General features: G+C 37.1%; 1 protein-coding gene across 2 annotated transcripts in view; it reads left to right on the forward strand.

Moving 5' to 3' along the window:
- The first annotated feature begins 5,683 nt into the window (after window positions 1–5,683).
- The window catches only part of LOC108758765 (uncharacterized), a 181,162-nt gene continuing 160,671 nt past the window's right edge, over window positions 5,684–26,174 (forward strand). For both annotated transcript variants that reach the window (XM_018503855.1, XM_018503857.1), the window contains exon 1: window positions 5,684–6,092. The gene's annotated coding sequence lies outside the window, so the exon portion shown is untranslated. The remainder of the gene's footprint in view (window positions 6,093–26,174) is intronic.

A 26,174-nucleotide genomic window follows, 5' to 3' on the forward strand; every position in this document is an offset into this window, starting at 1 on the left:
CAGCCCCTGTAGTATACGCACTCGTAAAAAGACAAGCTACTAATAAATTCTGCAGTCTTTGCAGGTATACAGAGTGTTTTTTAAAAAGCGGACACTATAATTATATAGCGCTAACCCTGATCTAAAATTGAGTCGAAATTTCCTGAGCCATTTTTTCCTGAGCTATTTAAATTTTTTATTTTTATGTCTAATTATTTTATTGTATTTCGCTAATCATATTACGTTATATGATTAGAGAAATACAATAAGATAATTAGCAATCATATTGCACAACTTTCTTAATATTATCTTTTATTGTAATTCTCTCTCTCTTTATACATTCAATATATAATACAATAATATTTATTTACAATACAAGGTACAATGAAAAATGCTGCTCGAAATATAATATAAATAATATTATAGGAGCATAATTAACAAAAAAGTTTAATAATGCGGGATTATACGAAAACGACGAAAATACACATGATAACACAAACTTTTCTAAACCATATATTTAATAAAATATTGGCTGCGTTCAGCAGAACACAACAGTTTTGCAACCGTTTTATGATTCTTTGCTAAGATAGGACATTTCCCTTGATTTCATAACCTAATTAACACGAAGAAAACTTCCAACTTGCAAAATAAACATTCTGCTGGACGCAGCCATTGATAAACGCAGAATAAATATCTCTAGTCGAAATTATTATACCGTATATTTGTTTATGTTTGAATAAGTCAAAATTATATTGAATCCAATAAATCCTATTCATCTCTTTTTGCTTTAAATTTTGTAAATAATATAATAATAATATGCAATTGATGAATATCAGAGTTACATATAGAAAAAGATTCCGGACTTGTTGATAGAGTCTGAGTCGAGTTTTTCAATAATTACAAGCTACGGATAACAGATGTCACTTTCTTACCTAAGAAAAGGCAGATTATGGGCTATGCAGTGTGTTCCAAAATTTACTGCCAATGAAAATTTACAGTTTACGTGACTATACATTTTCAGCACTGACAGTGAATTTTGAAACACAGTCATATTTATATTTAAATAAAATTTTAAAACAAATTTACGGAGAATGGAAAATTATTTTTTTTAAAGTAACTAATTATTGTTACTTGTTACCGAGTCAAAATAGTAACTGGTTACTGTTACCGTTTCTGATTCTCAAAAGTAACTTGTTACCGTTATCATTGCTTAAAAAGTAGATCACAATTCGTTATTTTTTCGTTACTATTCTTTAATACTGAAATAAGATCAGCACTAAAAAATTTTGCAATATTATTTGTTTAAATATTAATAAAAGCAATAAACATTAATGACATTAGACCGATATGCGAAAACATAACTAAGAACTTTCGATTAATTAAATATATTTAAAATATGTTTAATTAATAAATAAGAAATAAGATGTTTAATTAATGTTTTAAGCATATTTTTTTAATACTGTTTTTAAGACATATATGTTTAAACCATTAAAAACATGTTTAAAAAATATAATGTTTGGTCCTAAAAAAAAATATTATTTTTTATCAACTCTGATTTTATTACATAAATAGATTTTTCCAAATTGATTTTCAAGAAATTTATCTTTTTAATATGATCTCTTTAGTGAATCGACCCAGATTACTACCTAGGATTCGAGATCGATTCAAAGATTGAATTCAATATATAAATTCCTAGTCTTAAGACTATACTAAGATCGTCTTATATAAAAATGTATTTATTCATCTTAAATATAAGAACATATTATTATTATTATTATATAAATATTGGACTTAGGGTATGGTCTACGTGATGCTACAAATTCTTTGCATTCTTTTATTAGTCAGTAAGTATTTTCTGTTTGTTAATACAAGGAGAGAGAAAACAGATTTTGCAAAGAGTACATTACAAACTTTGTCGGCTGAACAAAAATTTAATAGAATTTACCAATCTGGTGGCAGATAGAGTGCAAAAACCTATTCTAATATTTTGTGTTTATCTAAATAATACGTTCTATTTAAATGTTTACGAAATAGCAGGTTTTAATCGATTTTTGTTGACAATCTGTCATTATATCGGCAGACTTTTGTTAGCAGAACATAAATTTCATGCGGGTACACATGCGGGATCTACAATACGACAACCAATCAGTAACGGTAACATCTACTATTGATGTTCTGATTGTTCACTGTCGCGACCGCTTTTACGACTTTAAAATGATCAGTTAGCAACCGATTTAAGTCAATCTGCTGCATTAATATTCTGTTGGCAAGTTGCTAGCATACTGTTAACACTTTGCTCATTAGGATAATTTTATCAAACGGCGATCGGCTATAAATCTTTCTTATATGAATTGATCACAATATTTTATCAAAGGGGAAAAGTTTTTATTCTGGCTTTTATCATTTAGAACGAGGTTAACAAGACTACTTAGGGTCTATGATCCTCGTTAGATTCATAGTCGTGGCAACGTTGTAATGTTCGCGAAACAAATGATTCCGCGCGATCCGATGATCGCACAACATTAGCGTGAAATACCGGCCGGCAACTAATTATTACTAACGAGCGCAAAATTATCAAGGTCTCGTGTTGAATAAAGGTACCCATGTAAGGGCGCGATGAAGTACTGTACAGAAGCGGATGTCGGATGAGAAAGAAAGAAAAAGAAAAAGAAAGAAAGAGAGAAAGAGAGAGAGTTGCGCTCATCGCCAAGCTACCCTCCCTGTGTTGGACATCCCATTAATCGGAGCCCCTATATTTATGTAAATTTACGCGCACTTCGCGCATGGCCTACGACAATGTGCGAGTTGCACATCGAGCCATTCCCGTTTACAGGCCCTATAACGCCCCTAACGCATAACCGCGATCAACTATGATATCCGGCGGCAACGCCATTAGTAAATAAGGTGTAGTAATTACGCCGCGAAGGAGAGAGTGTGAGAGAGAGAGAGAGAGAGAGAGAGAGAGAGAGAGAGTGAGTGAGAGAGAGGGAGGGGGGAGAGAATCAAGGGAGACTTAATAATGAGCAATTAAAGCGCAAGCTGCACGGAGGAAATATTTTTTTTTTCTCGTGCTTCTTTCCCCCCCGGCAAATGTATGTAAAACTCATAGGCTTCTATTTTTATTTTTTTATACCTAGCTGTAACTTTATATTTAACATTTTCAGTATAAAATGTTTTTATACTTAAATATATTTTGACCTAAATTGTTCTTAAAATATATAAAATTATGAGGATTATCTAGATCTAGGATATAGGAATTAGGATATCGGATATTCTAATAGGATAAGAATTAGAACATAGGATTATTTGAATAATTTGAATATATAGAATCATCTGAGTAATATATAAAATTGCGAAGATTAAGTAAGATTACATCAAAATTTGATGTGTTCTAATTCTAATCGAAGAAAGCAGTATCGCTAATTCTATATTGTTGCCTTCAAGAGTACACTTAAACGATATATATGTATAATAAAATAGAATATCAACTTTTACTTAATGTAAATAAAAAATGTATAATTGGAAAGGTTTATATTTTGATGATCAAAATATTCCTTGATAAAGATATACATAAAATGCGATTGGATAATTTTCTTTACGCTTTCATTAACGCGGTTATACAAATTTATTTGAATATTATAAATTCTAAAGACGGTTGCGAACAATATAATCAATATACGTCAACTTTACGCATATTCGTTAAATATTGGCCTACTGTTTAAGTTTTTTTGTGAGCCATATGTTTAATTCCGGGAGAAAAGCACGATGTCTATAATAGCGAAACAATATCGCGTGAAAAAACGGTAACCAACGATACATTCCTTCATTTAAACGAAAAACTTTCTCTTGTTAATGGAGAGATGTGCGAATAGAGTTTCGAAGACCGCGAAAACCTATGTGCCTTTACGTTCGAGAGCTAGCTGTTATTGAATATAAAAGGAAGTTCAGAAATGAGAGGAACAAACAAAGGCACGTCTTATTGCAAATCTGAGACGTGTTTCGTTCAAGGACCGTTATAGATTTAGCTCGACACATAAAATAGATAAAACGTGTTGAATTTACTGATGTACGAGTATATGTTTCATGTCTTTCTTGTGTATTCAATTTATCGAAAGAGTTGAGTGCTTATAATCTGCACATTTATGCTACTCTTTCAATAGATTTACAAATCACGTGCTCTCTCTGCAATCTAATAAATACTCGATAGAATCGTATATTACATATACATATATCGGATTCTTTCCGTAGCTCTGATACGAAACAAGATATATGAGAAAAATATTCTGATTGTATTATATGGTTACCAGCTGTACTTTTTTAAGGGTATATAAATCTTTTTGAGATCGTACAACTTTTGGTCATTAATTAAAATTTTATATTTATAAACTTATATTAATAAGAATTGTTAACAAATATTATATTGTAGAAATTTTATTTGATTGAATTCTCACATTTAACGCACAGAATAATTATACTCTCTTCTTCTATCTCAGAATAATCTTTTTTAAAAAGTATTTCTATATATTTATTTATTGTGTACTTTATTTTTGTGATTCAGATATGGTAACCCTGTCCTAGATTATACCGACAAGAGGTACAATACGAACAAAATGCATTCTGTAATTATATCAATCAAAACTCATCTTATTATCGTAATTGAATTTCCAAGTACCTTGATTAGAGTGTTTGTTAGATCTAATTATATATAAGTATCTGATTTATATCTTTATCATTAAAACTACCAGAATCTTTGAATTAATACAATTACTTTCATCCAATTAAAAAACATTGTTCGTTTCTTCACTGAAAAAAAGTCTGATTGCAGAAGATTCAACTAAAATAAAAATACAAATCAAATATTTATAGATAATCCGATAATTCATACACTCGAATCTCTTGGAATCATTTCATTATTGTTTATTAAAATTAAACGAGGACAAATAAAGCTGAATATGAATTTATCGAATATTCTAGTATAACCAGAAATTCAATTACACAGCAACCAGAATTTAATTGCTGTGATTAGAATATATATTTTGTACCTCTTGTTGGTACAATCAGACCATTTTTCTCAATATTTGCGCGGCAATTAAATTTTCAAATTTTTTCGTTCACTAGCCTAGCCTCATGCGAGTCAATCGGTGCGGCCCGTTAATATCACGTGACTCGAATTTCGAGTAGAAATCGCGCTTACACCCCCCCGCAATCGCTTCGCGTCATTTCGCCGGTCGTGAGCGTTTTTGGCGATCGTGCGCGTCATACTAAATTTCGCAAAAATCTGCGATGTGAACGAGGCTTACAACGACCCCCTCGATCGAAGTGGAGACGCGATCGCGGCAAAGACGCATTCGTGTACGCAGTGAATCCGCCCGCCTCGCGCGTTGCGCACATACATACACACATATCGCCGTTCGCGAGTGAGCGAGCGGTACACTCTCGCGGTGAATCGAACTTAAGGGCGTCGTGAAGTGGGGTGCGGACGGTCGCGGACGCGCGCGCGCGCGCGAGAGCGAGCGAGAGAAAGAGAGGGGGGAGCCCGCGAGACGGAGGGTCAAAAAATGCGAGGCTGCGCGCGCAGCCGCTTTGTCTCTTCCGTCGAGTAGTGGCTCGGCGGTGCGGTGGGGGGCGCTCGGAACCACGAGGGGGCCACCAAGGGTCCGCTCGCGGACCATGGCGGAGCAGCGGCAAACTGCATCCTCTCAGTCGGCCGCTGAACCCGCGCGCCGTACGGTTGGTACGCGTGCGTTTACCGCGCTCGACCGTCCGTCCGTCCATTCGTTCGAACGTTCGTTCGTTCCGCGTACTGTTCGCTGTCTTTCGCCGTATCGCCTTCTTCCGACTGCCGTCGCGAGCGAATCCGACGCGTGCAAGTGATATCCGCACGGTTTAATTTCCTCTGTTTCTTCCTCCGGAACTGCTTGCAGTGCCTACCCCCGACCCTGTCGTCGTCCAACGGCGGTGTTCCATCCGAGGGGGAAGCGGCGCGGAGTCGACGGCGGGTGCTACTTGACTCGGTCAGACTACGAGATCTACCCTTTTGGATTTTTCGGGACCGTTTCTCAGGCTGGTGGATCGTCCTCGTACGCGGTCAACGCGAATCCTTCCTGCACATGGTGAGTACGCTATGAACGTAGTACCGAATGCCGCATTGACCGGCGGTTGCCTCGCGAAACGGCCACCCTCGCCCGGCTGGTGACTCACGGGGGTGGATTGAAAGGGATGAGTGGATGCAGGGCTTATTATTCCCACGAGAGAGTACTGTTATCTCCTCGCTAAAATTGAATAGCAAATACATCGATATTCTAGTCGAGGGGAAGAGAAATGAAGTTGCCTCTAATGTCCGTTTTTTTTATCAACGTAGATTGATTTTAATTTCGATTAATTTAATTTTCCATATTTTCTTTTAGTTCTAAGAATTAGAAAAAGATAAACCGTAATTAAAGTTAATCTAGATTGATTAAAACGCACGTAAGAGCGAATGGAATGTTTTGGATTTGGAAGTTTCCCTGCACTTGTTTCTTCAATTTGAATTTCATGGAATGGTGATATCTTTGATCGTCGGAAAGTGACGATCGATATGAAGGAGTGAACGAGATTTCCAATATGGCTCCTAATAGATGTTTTGTCCTTGCGAAAGATCGAGGCACGCTCAAATTTCGAGCTGCATCGAATGAATTGGCGTTTATGTCGATATTATCGGGTCATGGATATGATTTTCTGTGCAGATGCGACCATTATAATCCGAGCATTCGTTTGAGCAAAGCAGACAGGTTATGCTTTCTTCTCCGTAATGTCCATTTGGAAAACCACTGTGGTTATTTTATTACACCAGGAAGATATATTGCCTATTGTATGTACAAATAAAAGAATTTGCACATACGTATTTGTATGTAACAAGAAATATACGTAGCCATTGATTTTTCGATCAAATTATCCAACGAATTGGATCTAATAAAATCTAGTTTAACGACTGTTTCTACCAATGTAATTTAATTTTAATCTCGGTTCAACTAACTCTTCATCTTTTTATAGTTCTAAGAATTAGGGAAAGATGAAGAATAAGTTGAACAGATTAAAGTTAATCTACTTTGATAGAAATGGACATAATAGAAACATATAGGGTAGGGGTTAGGTTTTATTATGCATCGAGAAAGTATACAAAGGTACAAGAATGAAGATGTATGCCATACAATTTTCTCAAAACATGTATTTTGTATAAATTTTGTGATACTAAATTAGGAGCTATAAATAAAATGATGTCGCGCGTGAAATCTATCTTCTTTTCGGAATAATCTTTCTTGATTTTCGTCTATCAAGGAACGTCGTTTTTAGATTTAAATTCTGCATTTTAGTGCGATCAACTCCGAATTTTCGCCGACCGCACTTGGATCTCGAAGCGTGATTAGTTTTTTTTCTCCTTTTGCAGAAATCCATTCGTGTCGCCGCAAAGACACGTTATATACCTAAATCATAGATGTCTTTTCTCATTACGGATTCTTTGGCCTCGAGGCAATTTTTCTTTGCTTAAAATAAAAATCGTGATTTATCGGAACTTTGAAGTTGTAACATGCTACATTTTGTAATTAATTTTTAATTTATAATTCTTTATATTCTTTATATTAACCTTTAAGTAGTTAGGTCGTCAGAATACCTAAACAATTTTTATTTTTATAGTTATATTTTTTAATTATATATGTAGAATTAAAAATTAATTTTATTTGTATGTTCATATAATAGAAGAATACAAAAGTAATAAACTTAAGGACGAGACCTTTGTGAACTTGACACTTTTTACAAATTAACTTGTTTTGTTAAAAAATGATGGTATTTTGTTTGTAGCTGTTTGTAGTAACAGTAATTTCGTTTGTAGTTTCATGTATAATTTATAAGAAAAAGTCGGATATCAAATTTACAAAGGTCTCGTCTCGGAAAATAAAAATAAAAAAGCTTAAGTTTTAAAATTTATCACTTTTCATAAAGGTCAGAATGAGGTTTTTGAAATAATTGTGCGTGGGATGTTGTAGCCACCTATCTGTTTAAAGGTTAACAAATTCAGAACTGATTGAAAATTATGGTTTTATTATTATTTACAAGTCACAATTTTTTCCGCTTCATTTAAATTTAAAATAAAATTTGTAATCCACTTCGAAATGATTTTTTCCTCAGCTTCTGAAAAACAATATATATTTACTGCAAATTTTTAATAAACTACATTTTCAAAAATTTTTATTTGATAACTCTATTAAGAAATTAATACGATATAATCTGAAAAAGAGATATGTCTTCGTTATTTATTTTCTTGCAGTTATCGAAAAATCCTGTTATCCTTTTGTTATCTTTTGTTATCTGTTTTTTTATTACGGTTTATAGTTATCGAGAAATTCTGTATGTTCTTTTGATAATTCGAAATATCTTTTGGCTAGAATAGTCAGTGATAATATTATCGTTTAGTAAATAATTGTTCTAGGTGGGACAAAAGAATCTGTGAGGAGGAAGAGATTCGGGATGACGTTTTGGGACATCGCGTATACTTGTAATAATAAAAGCTCTCAGAGTAACTCGCTAATGAGCACAACACTGAGTGAAGAAAGGGAACGGCCGCGCGCTCGCCGGGTTTTCACACGTGCACGCCAACGCCAACGCGAGCAAAAGTGACGCAACCGAGAGAAAAGTGCTCGCTATCGCGAATAAAGTCGGGAGTTTTTGATTCTCCGCGCGAGTCGCGCGCTTTGCATGCAATCTCCGTGTTGTGGTGGCTCCGTTAGTAAGTATCTGTCGTAATATTCGCAAGAACTTATATTTTTACGGCCGATAATTCTTCGCTCGTCTAAAAGCCATTAGTTAGCAGTTTAACGTTGAAGTCTCTGTTGAAACACTTTTAATAATAAAAGAAATACATTATCCGCCAGACAAAAATCGTATCTCCATCTTTAAATAGTCGTACGCTAATAAACGCGATAACGATCGCAGTGACGCGTAATTATTATGTAATTATTATTAAACGCCGATCGATGCGCTCGAATAAGCGTTTCCTTGTATTGATTTCACCGAGAAAGTCATTCTGTATCGATGATCGACGATCGTGCGTGACGTAACGCGACATTTTCGAGTTTTTCGCTTCCTCCGTGAACGACCGGTTTTCCTACGATCGCGCGCGGTTTAGCTGAGATTTTTCGTCCGCCAGATGCATGAGTATCAAGTGTATCATGTAAATGGAGAAGCAAGAGGGTCGCGCGCGTTGAATAGCAATACTCCTCGGCGGCGCGGCGACTCGTTCTCGAGTGCACAAAATTGTGCGTGTCTCGCATGATATAATCATAAGTGATATACTAAGAATGAAAGGATTAACATAATACGAACTGGAGCTGTAATACTGTAGTCGTATGTCACGCGCGATGAGTGCACACGACGTCGTTTTATCATGTGACTTTCCTTCCCCTCTTGTACGTTGTTACTTCCTCCGGATGAGATACAATGAAAAAAAGGGCAAATTATAGGCTGCACGAAGTACGTCTTTATATACGTATAGAGTCTTCATCGGAACGTATCTTCAGGAAGTAGGGCTCAACTAGCGTACGTTGACACTGACTTTTTCAACTTTTTCCTCTCGCATGTACATATTATTTCTCACACACTGAGAAAAAAATTTAGTTAATTTTAATAAATATTTAATTCTCAATCCTGCCAACTAAACATTTACTTACAGTAAATAAATATTTGTCCAGTAAAAAAAATGATTGTTAAATTAAATTAACATTTCTTGTATCAAATAAATATATCTTTATATTTAATAAATATTTAGTTGGCAGTATTCAACTAAATATTTATTAAAATTGACTATATTTTTTTTCAGTGCAGGGAACGATCATTTTTATATATTCACAATGTTGTGTGCCGTGATAGTCGATAAGATTTTTCTCTTATATTCTTAGAATGTTAAATAATGAAAGCATGTTTACATTTTGATAACCAAATGTTGTTGCAACGGAAGACTCGACGTCGCAAAGCAATCGTGCTTCCTTCCGTTTAAATCTTGATAACATAAGTCATCAATAACCGCAATCTGGCGTAATTGCCGTAATTGCTATAACATTCCCATCGCGAGGAAAGCTACTGTCCGCGCACTTTAGTCCGTAATTAAAGGCGAAGTTGCGTTTCCACGCTCTTAAGTGTTAACAACGGCAATTATCCATAATCGCGGTTTATACCTATAATTCTGATCACAACATTCCCATATATTCAGATTGATACCTCATACGGGCCCTTAATTGAAAGCGACGTGTGTGATCGAAATTACGTTTAATCGTATAACGATGTTGTCATCGCGGAATATCTGGGGGAAGGACTTTCGCGACATCGTAGTTCGATTTCAGAACCATTCGAGAGCAGCGCAAACCGCCAAGTTATGCCAACTCCCGACATTAGTGTCGCAGTACGACAATCGATCTTTCCGGCTAACCCGACTACCGCAAAGCTTCCGCTGTGGAAAATCCCACTTCGCGTCTATTAACCCTCGGAATCTTGAATAAACTACTGTCACGTAAAACGTACGAAAGGTAAATTTAGGAAACAATATACAATTTTAAAAGCACGTATATATTTTTTATATATTCTGTGTAAATATTTGTATTAATAATGGAATATATGTTACATATATATTGTTTTATTATCATTATTTTATATGCATATGAAATATATATTTATTATTATTATTTTATATTTATCGATATCAATTGTTATTACGGATTATTTAATGAACGCGAATGGCGGTTATTCAAGAAAAAAAAACTTACATTCTAGTATTGTCCGCGGCATCGCCACGTCAAAATATTATAGTAAATTTAACTTAATATAAAAGTGCGACATGTAGAGATATCCGGAGCGATAAAAAAACGGTGTCCTTTAAGGTCGCCAAGCGCAATTATATCCAAACGAGCTCTATCTAATGATACTTAATAGTATCCTTTGCTTTATCCTAGCAACTTTCATTTACGTATACGTTCGCGTTTACACATTGAGCACATTGTTCACAGTAAAGGGCAATTGTTCGCCCGGCGATTCGACACGAAACTTCACTATACGTTCTTGCTACCCTTCAGTCCGTATTTTCCATTCGCATTTAAATCTATTTAACGGTACATTTAACGATCCTATTTTTATACTTTGTGATATGAATGTTATATTTCAATGAAGAAACCGGTGAGAAAAACGGGTTTTTCTCGTATCCCGCTGGCTAATAAGAGAGATTAAAAAAAAGAAATCACGGACACGTTGATTTAAGATTTTGCGCACGCCGATGAGAGGTATTGATGTTTCCACGACTTTATTGATTGACCCTTGAAACCACGTGTAGCGTGTGTTACCAGGCGAGAGGCGTCGTCGCGATTGTACGGCGAGGAAGTAATTCTCGTTTCCAGCGTTTCCCTTTTTTCTCTCCTTTTGTTGCCGCGCGCACAAATTCGGGCTCTGACTTCAGCCTCTTTTCTCGTAAATCATCGCCACGGCAAAGTCGCCGCTATTGCTTCTGAAAACATCCCGGTGCCACGATCGCATTAACTGTGCCTCGCAAAAGCATCACGCTGCGCTCATACGTTTTATACCGATAGCCAGGGATTCGCAATTTATTTGCCTTCAACTTGTCGAGTAGCTTTCATATTGCAGAGATTGTTGTTTACACGTAGCATGTCATTTTTTTTTATTCTCTCGTTAGTTATCACCAGTTTTGTTATTTAAATGATTAAAATATCTAAACAAAGACTCTTGAAAACGAAATTGCAAAATTAAAATGCAAATCGGGCTGATAAAAGTGGGCGATGGTACGCAGTTATAATGTATAAAATAATAAATCAATACGTAAAAATAAGTTGTTTTTTATGTATTGATTTATTATTTTATACAATATGACTGCGCACTGTTGACCGCGTTAGACTCTTATTAGTTCTATTTTTATTTTGTACACTGAAAAAAATTTCTGGTTAAAAATGGACAGAAGCAGAATTTTCTACTTCAATTTGCTAGAATTCTAGTTTATACAATATTTTTGGTAAAATCTATTAGAATTTATATTTTTATCAAAATAATTATATCAATCAGAATTCTAGTTATTTCAATTAGAATTTTAGATTTAATCAGAAAATTTCGATTCATCCATTTTCCACCGGAATTACTATTTAATCTACTCAGACCATTTTCCTTAGCGATAGTTGAAGTATTTCTCTATTAATTTGTTATTGAAACTTTTTGTTAAATAATCTTTACCCAAAGAAAATCAATTGTTAGCCAAGAGACAAGGCATAAGTATTTTTAAGGATACTCTCTGTCGACCAAGATCATATTTATCACTTAAAAGTATTCAACGTGACAGTCATTAACCCGATAGAGCTACAGACATCGTAGTTTACTAGGTTTACTTGGGACACTAGTAGTATGTTTATTCCGTGTTTCCGTTATCTCTCACACAGTAGAGCTGTTTGTAACATCAGCTTACATCATCGACATGATTGTTTTCCGGACGTTTAAGGGCCCTCATTCTCTCGTTCCCCTCGAAAGCACTTTGGCCACCGGATAGTCGGATAAACCTTTTAAAACGTCAGCCCGACACGTCGGGATATTTCATATTCACGAGGGACAAGGAGATGAGGCGAGGCAAGCGTGGACCCCCAGGGGGTGGACGCATCTTTTTCCGGATTTGTCACGGCCGTTTCGATACGCCGGCCCTTAAAAGTTGCTACTCGGACGAGCGGGCACGTGAACACGCGCGCGGGCTTTTAATTGCCCATATTTTTAGCTCGAGTGTCCGGTTTGCCCGCGACGATAAATTTCTCCGCTCCCTGACTTCGGCGCGATCGCCGGTGTTCCTTCCCTTTCTCTGCCCTCCTGCCGCCGTCGCCGTCATTGTCGTGAATCTTGTACCTGGGCCTTACACCTGAGAGAGTGCAGTGGCGTATCCCTCCTTCCTCTTCCCACCGGATCCGATGTGCCAAGGGTCCAGGTTGCTTATAATCCAAAAGCGGAAGGGGAGAAGTTCGAAGGGAAGATACCAAGAGGGGGGGAAAAAAAAACGATTACGACTCGAATACGAAGGAGCGTATTTGCAGTAAAATACTGGCCCTGCCTGCTAGATAATTAATATACTTAATGGGTCGATGATGCGCCACGGGGAAATAGCAAATGAGATACATCGTACTGTTAGCGTGCGGTGCCGAGCACTAACCGCATATAATATTAAACTAGTTTCAAACGTCATACAGGAACGTACAACCAGGAATGAAGACGTTAGCAATAAAAAGGAATAAAATTTTAAGCGAATAATCGAGCTCGAGTTCCTCTTCATTACTTTATAAGATAGATCGTTATTTCATACCGATTAACATGAAAGTAATCACTCGAGATTATATATCAGGCAATCGTGTATTCTTGCTTTGTTAACTGGTAATTTTGGAGCAGTTCCTTCGCACAAGCCGTATCTGAAAGGTTAATATGTATCATTTTACGCGATATTGGCCGATGGCGAACTTCGAACGAGAATGAAACGGTACAGTATACTTATTGGCTATACTTTCCGCATGATTGCACGAACGTTACAACGAAGCCGCAGAATTTTTTTCGCCGCGACGCGTTTCCACGTCTCGTTACCTCGTAACCCTCGCGGGACGCAGGAATCGGATCAGGATCATTGCGGAACGGCACAGCACAGCAGGAGGAGGAGGCCGCATATTGTCGAGGCGTAACGGATCAGAGTGAAAGTCCGATCGCTCGCTCGCTCGCGAATCCGTCTCTCTTCGAAGAGGAGCCTTCGAAGGCGCGATATCGGGCACAACTCGAACGGATCCGAAATAGTCGTGAGCGCGTTCGCACCTCCCGGCCAGCCGGCGATACTTACGCAATTACGTTACGAGAGTACCCTCTTTCTCCGTCTCTTTCCTTCTTTCTTCCTTTCCTCTCTCCAGGAAGCTCGCCTTCTTCCCTCGTCTCGCTCGGGCACGCGTTCGTTTTCGCTTCTGTTTCGCTTCGACGAGAGGCGCGTGCGAGACTGCGAGTGCGTTTCCGACCCGACTACTGCCCAACCACTTCGCGCCACTTAGGCGTTTTAGTTGTGGCGAAAGGGCGATGTTTCAGCGGATTATTTTTATCGCCGAGATGCGCGGTACCCTTTCGCTTTCAGCGATTCCAGATCTATGTAGAGAACACACGCTCTCCATTTTTGTACTTTTAAATTTCTAGAGTGAATCTCACTGTGAAGAATAAAATGTCACTTTTAAAGATTGAAGATTGAGCCACTCTCTTTCAAAACTGTCGCAATTTTCATTCTTTAGAAGAGGGTTGCCCCATAAAACTGGAAATTAGGGAAATCGGAGGAATATTATGGAAATTGAAAACAGGGAAATGTGAGGAAATTCGGGGAATTTCATAAAATTTTCTGGAAAATAAAATAAGGGGTATTTCTTCTTATTCAGAGGCCTAAAAATTGTTTTTTTGAAAGTGGATTGTAAACATACTATACAACTGATTTAGATGAAACTTTATGTTTGTTTTAAAGAAAGTTTTATCTTATAAATTGCAAAGTTAAAATGACATTCCCCCTCTCTCGTAGTTCATTGAATTGACGCGTAAAAAAATAAAAAATAAAATCACCGGAAGTTCCAGGCAGCCTTGTAATTAAAATAGTTTAATAAATTTTTTTTACTAGTGTTCTACATTGTTATACGTAATCAGCTATTACTGAATCAATATTTAAGCTAAAATTAAAAAATTAATAAAATGGCAGCAAAACGAAAACTATGTTTTGATTTTCAGCATTTTTCGCGCACTCTATCTCTAAAAAAAGAGTTAAAGTATTGATAAATGTAAACAAATTATAGTTTATAAACTGCAAAAAAATGTCAGTAATATAATGGCGCAAATATTCAAGTCAATCAGTCAAGCCGGTTTTTCAGGAGAGTTTTCCGCGATTTTGAAAATATTCATTTTGAATTGATTTTCTGCGCATACTATAATCCAAATGTATTCTTACCGATCGTTACTTCGCTATTCCAGGATTATTTACTTTTTTTTGATTGCTCCAACTTATTTTAAGAGTCTCGATCAACACAATAGAATAGAAACCGGTCTTTTAAAATGAGCATAATACACTCGGCAGTCAGTCCTCCGTTTCCTGCTCTATTTTCGTCCCAGAAAATGACCAATATTTCAAAATTATTTTTTTTTCATAATCACTTTAGAAGTTAATTCTATACACATATAGAATTCAAAAATTGATTTTGTTTACCTTTCCAATGAGAAAAAGATCCCTTAAAGAAATTTAACATACGTACATCACACTTACGCAGTTTTTGCAGTATTTTAGAATACTATCAACTTAATAATTAAATGGAAACGATATTAGCAATATTAACAGTGATTTACATTATTATGTTAAATTACTTTCTCAATAAAACATTGAGGAAAACAATTACATATAATATCAAAATACCGAAAATTTTTTATATTAAGTATCAGGGAAAATTATGAGATTTTGCCTGGAAATGATGAAAAAATTGTGGTACTTTAGGATAACGAACAGTTATCCTGAGTGGCAGCCCTTAGAGTGAGATTCCACTCCAAAGAATTTAAAGAAAACCTTTGACATTCGACGTTTGCAAATGTTAAAGTTGTTGCGAATTGGAGTATCAGAAATTTATTATTCAGAGCTACGTTTTCGCAAATAGTATTGCTCTCAATCGTTGTATCTCGCGATCTTTCGTGATTCTTTATTTATCGGATTGCATAAAGAACCTATAAGAGATGACTGCGCAATAAGTGTCTGTATATTATTTATTTCGAAAGTCTTAAGTGACGGAAGTGCATCCTACTCTACGTTCACGGAATTGCGACAGGCAGTTAATTGCTGAAATACGGGAGACAGCCGTGGCGATTCGTGATTCATAATGCCTACGTTTCGATTTCTATGTCAATGACGGGATAAACTCCTCTGTGCTAAATTGGATTAATTTGTGTAGGTTGAGAGAGATCTGACAAAGAGAGGGACCTTGTTCGAAATATTGGTATCACTAGTCGATATTTAGCCCGGTTACAAAGCTCTTACCAAAATACCGAAAGAACTATTTAGAAATACAAGCGTGGGCATATTGTATATCGAAAATATTTTCTTGGTATTGATTCAGCTTGTATATAAGACATTTATTATTGACTTACAATATCGATAACATTAGAACAGAAGTTAAATATCGGAATTATCGATATAAATTCTTTAACTGTCTGCATTGTCTGCAATCTAGGTCTTTGTTGACACAAGCGAAATTTTACTCTCAAATTGCAGAATCAGATATGTATGTAAATTCACACAGAAATATGTAAGTATTAAAATTCACTTTGTCTGAATTTAGGAATTCTTTTATTTAATTAGATTTATTCTTATCGATCCAAATTCGCATCATATTATTTCACTCTCAAATTTCACCCTAATTTTTGCCGAAATTTCAATTTATTAAATAAAAGTTTTAATTTGAGTTCAAGAACTATTAGTAATACACTGTTAGCATTAAAGGAGCGACATTAACCCAGTCTGTTGAGTTAAATAACATTTTTGTTATTTTTAATTTACATATATAATATGTGTCAAAATGTAAATCAATTTATTTCTGTGATTGAATTACTTAGTTTCAAAGTAAACAATGTCCAAATTAACATATGTACTTAAATAATAAACTAAATTTGAGTTAAATTTAATAATACAGTTTCTGTTTAACTAAATTAAATTAAATTATTTAACTCCATTGTTTTAATTAAATTAACGTGATATTGAATAGGAGCAGCGGCGACATAAAATAATTAAAAATAATTTAAATCGTGTATAATTTGACATCACGAGTTTAATAGCGTGTAACAGTCATAGAGATGTTGGAAAGTTACCTTGAATTTTTTTTAACCGAGAACAATAAAAAAACTTGTGATGTACAAAAAAGACCCAGATTGTAGACGGAAGATTAAAGATATGCTCATTATCTCTTTTCAGATTGTATTTATAACACAAAGAGATAAAGAATCATTTAAATCAGAGTTAATGGTAATGCTGTGATCGATCAAAAGATTCTTTGTCGATCGGAGATAGCAAGGCCGAGTCTAGTTTGGATCCTGACTGGACCTGAGCTGAATTCTCGCGATAGCAATCTCATCTTCATCGAGAAAGTCCCTTGCTACGAGAAAGTCCCGTAACTGCGTAAGCCGTGGCGAATGCTGCGTCGAAACAATGACCGGTATTCGGAGCGTGCATTTATTTAAATCGCGAAGAGAGGCAAGTGTTGCTCCTTGCGCGCCGAGTACGCAGCGAAGAGGTTAAATATATCTGGCCTGGCCTAAGCGTTCCTCCTCCTCCTATCCTCATTCCTTTCAAACGGCCGGTCTTTGCTAAGTCAGATTCGAGTGCAGGCACTCTAGACGAGAACCGTGCGAGGGTCGTCCCGATGACGAATGATCGGCGAAGTTTCCAAGATTAGTTACGGGAAACCATTGCGAAGACCGTTCGTTCGTAAATCTCGTGACTCACGGGTTAAGATAGACGGATCACTCTTATCGTGAAGTCACGATGGAAAATGCCGGATTAAATATCTAAATTAAATCGTTTACGCACTACATAATTGCGGTATTTGCAAAGATTTGTAATGTTAATGCGCATTTACGGTCTAGTTCTGGAAGCGTGGTTTAACGTTATTATTCAGCGTATACCGTTGTCAATAACAATCTAATTAATTTATATAAGTAGAACGGTCGATGGTTCAACGTTAATGCGTGTGTTGACAGAAATGTGAATGGCGCTCTGTCATTGCGTAATTGATTATTTTGAAAATTTATTTCGGTTAAAACATTATCGTAATGAATGCTGATAATAGGACAGCCGAAGGGGGGTGACTGTGTGCACACAACTGTGTGAACTGTGTGCGCCGCCCAAGGAAAATATTTGGGCCGGAAATTATGCGCGATATTTTCGCACTCCAATAATAAACTAAAAGCTACGCTCGCAGCGGATAGCGGACCAAACGAATAATGATCGTTAAATTGGAGCTGACGAGCGCAGTTTTCGTTCGTCGACGCGTGATGCTCTCCTCGCGTGTAATCCCGATTTATTTCTCGCCCGATTTCAATTACGGCGGCCGTGTGCTGTGTGTTTGTGTTTGTGTGTGCGTGCGTGTGTGTGTGTGTGTGTGTGTGTGTGTGTGTGTGTGTGTGTGTGTGTTGTTTGCGTGTGCGTGTGAATCATAAAGCTCTGTAACCCGTCAAATGGAAATAAATGTGCTTTGATAATTACACGAAACGAATACTTTTTTGAAGAAATATCCAGTTTTGTCAAAAAAATACACTCATTAGTTTCATGCGAGCATATCGAATACGTAGTTCGATTGGATTAAATGTCCAAAACAATACAAAGGATTTTATATCCCATAATTGAAATTATAGATCGTGTTTCATATAATTAAATATCGTGTAATTATGACTTGTATAATTAAATATCAAATTATTTTTCGATAAATTCATAAATAAAGATAATAAATTGTAATAAAGAGATCATATATAACAGGACTCTTAAATTAACAAAATTTAAATAAATATTAAAAAGGATATGTGAGAGTCAAATAATTGTTAATAAATATAGGTGTCACGTTAATAAGATAAAAAAAGATTTAATTAAAAAAAATTTTGAAGAACATATGTAGACATTACATGTTTCGGCTTTTTATTAAGCCATCTTCAGATGATCTTTAACATATTTTACAGTTCCTTGAGTGTATCATTGAATGTTCGATGGGTGCCTTCCAAGAAAACGAAATTTCCCTTTCAATCGATTTGTAAGTCGAATGTTTGAATTTTCTAGATTGCATATGTTACAAAATTGATGTTATTTGTAATATGATAGAAGGAGAAAAGACAATAAATATATAATAATTTTACAAATTTTTTTCTAGTTCTCACGCACAGAAAGAATAATTGTGCTAAAGTATCTACAGCTCGATATAGATCCGAAAATCATTTTGTTGAATATCGAAATTTTTTAGGAATCTCACATACTCTCAAATAAAATCTCTTAAATCTCTCTTAGATTTATCTAACTAAAATTTTAAATACTTCAGTAGAATTGTTCTTTCCGTGCGTAAATATCACGTCAAAAAAATTCGGTGCAGTTGTGAAGGCATATTTATTTCTATTTGACGGGTACGTAATACAAGTGTGTGATGTAGGTGAACGTTTTTCACTTTGCACTCTTTAAAAAATACGACTGCAATTTGCAGGGAGTAAAATGCCGATGCGTCTGCGAAAAAATACGCGCGGTAAGTGCCGCGGCGCGTACAAATGGGAAGTGTGCGGTTCGCCCGTGGGTGCTTGTACGATGTGGAAGGAAAAAAAAGAAGTACGAAAGTGCAAGTCGTTTGCGTAACGCGTGAGTTACTTACGGCGGCGTTCACACCGCCAGTTAACAACGCAATGTCGGTTAAACTGTTACAGTCGTTTCACTGTTACGGCGCTTTAATAGTTCGCTGGCAATAATGTTCTACATGATATAAAATTATTTAATAACTAGTAAAAATATTCGAAACCATTTGCTCGACGAATGTCTACGTGAACGTGAAAAAAGACGAGTCGTACGTGAGATTTCACGTATTTGCCTCTCAAGTAGCTTCTTGTAATACATGAAATATTAGTGAATCAAACTAATGTGTGCCTATTGACGATGACAATACGATTTCGCGAATGAACGAAAGAGCGTTACATGGTGTGTGTATGTGTTGTAGATTTCTCATGACTGATGAAAGTGACTTCCCCGATCGACCTCTCCGCACTCAATAACACCGGCGTTCCTTTAAGGCTTCTGTTTATCACGGGTATCGTTTTACGGGATTGTTCGCGCAGATAGATGGCCGGCAATCGGAGCCGAGATTTGAGAAAGTTATGATCTCGACGAGTAAAAATTTTATTAACGCCCACGTAATGACGATTAATAAAATAAATAATAATTATGTCCTCTTATTTTATAGAGATCTCTTGTCACGGTGTTCTTAGTAGTAAATTAAAATCATTTCAAATCAAATTAGAATAAATTCAAAACCAATTTAAAATATGACATACTCTTTTTGCCGGATGTAAAGAGAAATCAGAGGTAGAGATGATGTTCGTGTAATTAACGGAGACATTACGGTACTGACGAGCTACTTGTTTTTCTCTATGATGTTATAAAATTGTGCGGATCGATTATGATGATTGACAGCCAAGATGGTTTAGGACTATAAAAAGATCGTAGATGAGAGCGCGACGACGCGATAAGTATTACAAAGTCATCTTTTCACGGTGTGATGGCTTTCCAACAGCCATTATTTATCGAGTTTTCGAGTCGTTATGTCATACCGCGTTATTAGTCTATCATTAATCCATACCAATATGAAAACACAGATATTGGAAATTATACGTTGTCCGATGTAATCATCCCTTAATCATACACAATCTAAAAAAAAAAAAAAAAGGAGATACCCCCGTAACCTTCCAAACCGCAATTCGCACGCGTGATTAAGCGCAATGTGCATAACCGCCACGACTATCACGTGCATTGTTGCATTCGTCTGTTTTCTCCTGGATTTTGTACAGCCGCCGTTAATTATAGCAATTGCCGCGTGGTACGCATTATCGCGGAATGCAGTTATGCAAACGAGAAGAGAATAGATCTTGAGAGCAACGCAGGAAGAGACTAAACGAAATATTGCAGCAAAGAATACAGAGAGGAAAAAGAAGTCGTTCACTCTCTCTCGAATCAGTCCTCGTATTCGCGATTACCGTTCGTTGACGACGGATCTTGGGGACCAGACCGGGTACGGTTCTCTTCGACAGCTATCGTTACTTCCCACGACTAGATCCGTGCCTAACGGCTGGCGCGGCGCGGCGGTGTCTCTAAACACGCCCGACTGAAAAGGCGGAGGCGGTGCTGCGAGGCCGGATAAGTGTCGGGGCCCCGTCGTCTCCCTCGGCATCAGATCAGGGCAACTCAAGTGTTGAACTCAATTCCGTCAGGTTCAACTTGAATCCCGTTCCTCTCGAGCGGAAGTTCTCGAGTGACGTTTCGCGTAATCACATCGCGCGACGCTATCGTCACAAGTTTCCGAAAAGCAGACATTTCCACGAACCTCTTGTCCGCGTACGTACAAGAGAAGATTTAATCGCAATGTTGCAATTTTTAATCGAGTTTTTTTTTTAAGAGAATTTTAAAAAAAGAGATAGCGTTCTTTCAAATGTGTGGTAAATGCGGCAAACACTGTACAGAAGAAGATCATAATTTTCTTTATTTAATATTACATTATATTATTTATATTTCATAATTACAGTTTATCGTGATTTCTTTTGTTGATAATAATTTTTCAAATATAGAAAGTATCGATTAAAATCGTGATAAGACAGAAAAAGATCTTTCTTATTTTTGGTTTCGTAAATATTGTGTCGGGAAGAATATTCATGTTGCAGAGAATGCTGCATTTCTGGCAACATTGTCTGGCGTGAGTCATCGCGGCGCTTCACCGTGGTGAGTTACCGTTAACTCTTAGCACGACGACGTTGAATCCGCGAGCACGTGAGAACACGCCTTTTTGCCGCGCTCGTTATTTCCGTCAGCGACTCGACCCGTTGTTTGTTTACGTAGCCTTTCTTGATAGCTTTAAAGAAAACGCGAAGGACATCAGATATATCCCGAACGTTATCTCCAAAAAGGTTGGGAAATGAACGACCTGCAATTTACCGAAACTTCTCCAAGTCTTTTTCGTTTACGACATAATTTTGTGAATTTCCTTCGCAATTTTGCTGAAAATTTCGTTCCTCTTTGCACTGATAAAATTTCGCACTGCCTTTACAGTGAGCATCAGTCACGTCTTGCGCTCGGTGGTGGCGTAAGAAGTTATGAAACGTGACGCGAGAGCATATAAAACGTCTCCTCAATTATGAGCTCGCTCTATTCAGACGCTCAGACGCGTCTAGCAAAATTGGCTTTTCTTGTCTCGCGCGAATCCGGGGCCGGTTTAACCCTTTCCTTACATCACATTAAGCCGCTTTGTTGAACTTATTGACAAACGAGATAGGAATGTACCGCAATTACTAACGTAAAGTAACGGTGTCGCAATTTAAGAGAGAGAGGTCTTGATCAATCGTGAAAATATCAGAAATTATCGTGAAATTCATGAAATAGTTAATATTATAAAAATATGTTTTTTCTCAATTTCCGTTTTTTTTTTTGTAAATTTAAGTAAATTTAGTATCGATTTTATTCTATAGTAGAATTTTTCGTTTATTTCTTCATCGTGATGTTTGTTTAAGAGCTGGCTATTCCATCTTCGATAAACTATGTGGATAAACTACGTGGTAGTTTATCTACTGGATAAACAAAAAAATAAAAGAGTAAGAGAGTAAAACAGTAAACTGAAGTTTACGGAACAACTCAACCTTAAAATTCTACTTTTATAAACACACACACAAATATAAATTTACCCGCAAAAGAAAAAACGGGCATTACAGTGGTCGTCGTTTTTTTGTGTGGATGAATATATCTAAAAAATTTCCTTGCGAGAGGTTGCGCAGAATTAAATTTTATTGTTTCGCTGCACCGTGATGTTTCAGCAAGATCCGGTATGTCCATCCAGAATTACGAAAGCGTTGAGGCATGCAAGTACTTTTTTCTTCTTTTTTTTTGTGGGTACACGCGCGCATTGTGCTCGCGCGATCTTCCTTCGTAGTCGTCGGGTGGTGCTAGTACGTACGAGAGGAATAAATTGCGTGGGACGTGATGCTTATGAAGGTAATTGAGCACGTGTCGCCTCGCGTTGATGAGCTATTATAAAGGATCGCCGAGAATCAGCGGTCCTTATAAAAATTGTCCGTTTGCGCGCTCGCGCGAACGCATTTGACAAGGGGACATTACTCGAGACGACGTTGTGTATCAGGCTTGACGGGCGCGAACGAGAGAAAATTACGCTACAAATTCGCACTCTCGCGAGGCGAGAGGCCCAGCTGACGACTGGCGGCATGGACAAAAGTATAGATGACGCCCGGAAAGACATCTTTCAGGGTCGGCTGCTGTAAAGCGAGCGAAATGATTTCTCCGCACGAAATATCGCCTCGATCGACCGAAGAATGAAGTTTAAAGCCGCTTCCAGACGATCAATATTATTGTACAACATTTAATATTGCATACATAATATTATTGTCCGGAGGTTATATTAGTCTCTAGATTGTTTAAAGGAAGCACCAATAATATTATACAAAATACAGTACTTAAACTCTGTTGGAACAATTTAGAACAATTAATGTGCAAAATATAGTTGTATAAAATAATTAAGATTTTTAGAACTATGCGTTATTTTCTCTCTAAATTTTCTCTCTCTAAATTAAGCTAGTCTTGAAGAAGAGTGGCTCAGTTTTCAACTTTTAGAGTGACATTCACTCTAAATGTTTTAGAGAGTTGCTTACGGGTCTTCTTGAATTCTTTCATTTCAAGCGTAAAGTGTGCGAATGCGGCCCTGCCGCCCGCATCTTCATAAAAGCGTGGCGGCCCATCTTGAGTAAATTACTCGACAGTTGTCACATAGAGTCTTCTCTTGGATGCTATGCGTAATATCGCTTTGAAGTCTAAAACCGAAAAACGCGCGGGATCATTCTTCGCACCACGTAGGTCGGCATCGCGTGCATCCGGGACAAAGGAGGAGGAGCAGAACGTTATAACGCGTAATGTGAATGCAGAAACTGAGTTAATCCCACAGATGTTTCGCTGAATCGGTGAGATGATTATACACAGTGACATGTGAAAAGTGGGTTCAGCCGCGGCGACCTTAGACACAAAGAAGCGCATGTTAAAATCTCGATATGAAACTGACGCGAGAAAGAAGTCTTGTGTGCGCAATACGATGTTAATTTGAGGAGTTAAAAAAAAGGAGTAAAAGATTTATTATATTTATCTCGTATGTACACGCGTATTAATTTCGCTATTTAATTTCAACGGCGTAACTTTCGGTTGTTTTCGACGTGGCTGCGACGTGAGACGTGATACCTTCTTACCTTATGCCTTTACCATCGTCATAAAGTACGAGCCCCCTTAAGGGCAGCCGCGGGAAAAGAATTTTTGCGGCTGCTCTTCCAGATCGACCGCTTCTCTTTAGCTCCGTTCCGGGATTTATATGTACAAGCGGTCGTCTTGAGCAGCGAGAGGGCGTGCAATTATTTATAATAATTATCTGCAAACGTAAAAATAAGCTGTGTCGTTGCCCGATTCATGTCACGCATGCAAGCGAGCGAAACACATGGCGGAGATACGCGAGAACGATCGTCCTCGCATCACGTGCGTGGACCAAATGTAACGCGAGCTGGGGATTAGTGCCTCGCCATTCATTACAAACTTTTACCGTCTACGTCTCTTTTTACGCGCGATCAAATTCGTACGAGTTCGAGAGAGATGAAAGTAATCGAGGCGAGAGAAACAAAGAGAACATATCGACGAAAGTAAAAATTCTTAAAATTGATAATTTCATCAGAAATTCGTTCGATGAAATCGACAGCTGAAATAAAAGATTGATCGTTATTGTCTTAAATTACTTATCATTTTACGCGCAAAAAGCACTGATAGCATGTATTGTATGGGTTGCATTCACACAGCAGAAAAAAGCTTTGAAACTATTGTAAGATTTATTAATATAATTAGTTTGTAATTTAGATTCAATAAGGAATTAAAAGCAAGAATCAATCATGTTAAAGAATCTTACAACAATTGCAAAGCTACTTTTTCTGATGAACGCACCTATTGATTGTCAAGGTACCAGCCATTTTCTAAAGACAATTGTCGTGTAGGCAAATTAATAATAACGATTTGATATTAATAGCATGACATTTAGAATATCTTTATAAAAGTATTATTAAAAAATTATGAAATCGAAAATTGGGATACTATAATATATATAATAAAGCGATAATTATCCTTATAAAATGATGGACGTTCAATTGGGGGCCTTGACTCTAAGTAGGGGTTTATATAAATATATATTAGTGGCAAAAAGACACATGGTACTTGGAGAAATTGTAGCCCTTAAAATTGGGAAATACGAAATTGAGCTCTTTTATTTCAGGAGGCTCATCACCCCAACAATATTAACTCGATCCAGTTTAAGTCCCAGCGCGAAGTGCGGTATCACGTTATGGCGTCTTTTATCACCGCGAAAAACATTCTCACGCGAAACGAGTTTCGTGCGTCTGCAAACAGCGTTCTCTCCGTTCTTTCGAGCTCTGCTCCATTCCGACATGCCATCGTAGTTAACCTAATTTAGCGCGATAAAAGGGACGTAACTCCCTTTCGGTTTATTACAAAGACAGGGCGATGCCTCCCCCAGTATAGGAGCACTTTACCGAGCATTAAAAAGGGAGACACGATTGAGCGATTACGCTTCGCACGTTCTGCATTTGCATAATTTCGTACGTTCTACTCTGATTGAAATCTCGCACGAGGTCGTTTCCCAGAACAATAACTTTCGAAAGATCGGCACAGATATGCAACGTATCGCGCGAGAGTATCAGTGCAGTCGCTGGGTCCCTTGGTTAGTGCCCGCAAATCATTATCTTTAATTCATCGTCAAAAACCCACGTCAGGTAGTAATTACGATCGCACATACGTGCGTGCACACGCGGTGTTGTGGCACGTGCGTCAGTCGGACGGGCGCCAGCACGTGCAACGCCGAACGCCGAAATGGGGTCCATGAAGAAGGCGCGGAGCAGATTGTGCGTTCACTTTCGCGAATGTGCATAATCCCGTCTCCTCCTTTATTAAAATATTAATGAGTTTTACTTTCTGAGAATAATGATAAAATTCTCTGCTAAATATAGCTTGGACTAATAATTTTAACATCCACCTGTGAAGATCTCGGTCGTTTCTCCTTTCTCTCTCGGAAAGTTCAAAACAATGAAAATAACGTTACGATCTCGCTGCGTTCAGGATGAATATTATTTAGAATTATATTGTGATAAGATAATACGCGCGTACTTGGTGTGTATTCATTTATAAATTTTACTCTTCGACACAACGACTCTCGATAATAAGATTCTCCCGATAAATACGGAGGGTGTCTCTCAATGGACCTTCGGACCCCGAGAGAGCTTTACTTACCGAGTGCGTGGCACTCGATGATAAAACT

Source organism: Trachymyrmex cornetzi, unplaced genomic scaffold, assembly GCF_001594075.2.
Source record: "Trachymyrmex cornetzi isolate Tcor2-1 unplaced genomic scaffold, Tcor1.1 scaffold16, whole genome shotgun sequence".
NCBI classification, from domain to species: domain Eukaryota; kingdom Metazoa; phylum Arthropoda; class Insecta; order Hymenoptera; family Formicidae; genus Trachymyrmex; species Trachymyrmex cornetzi.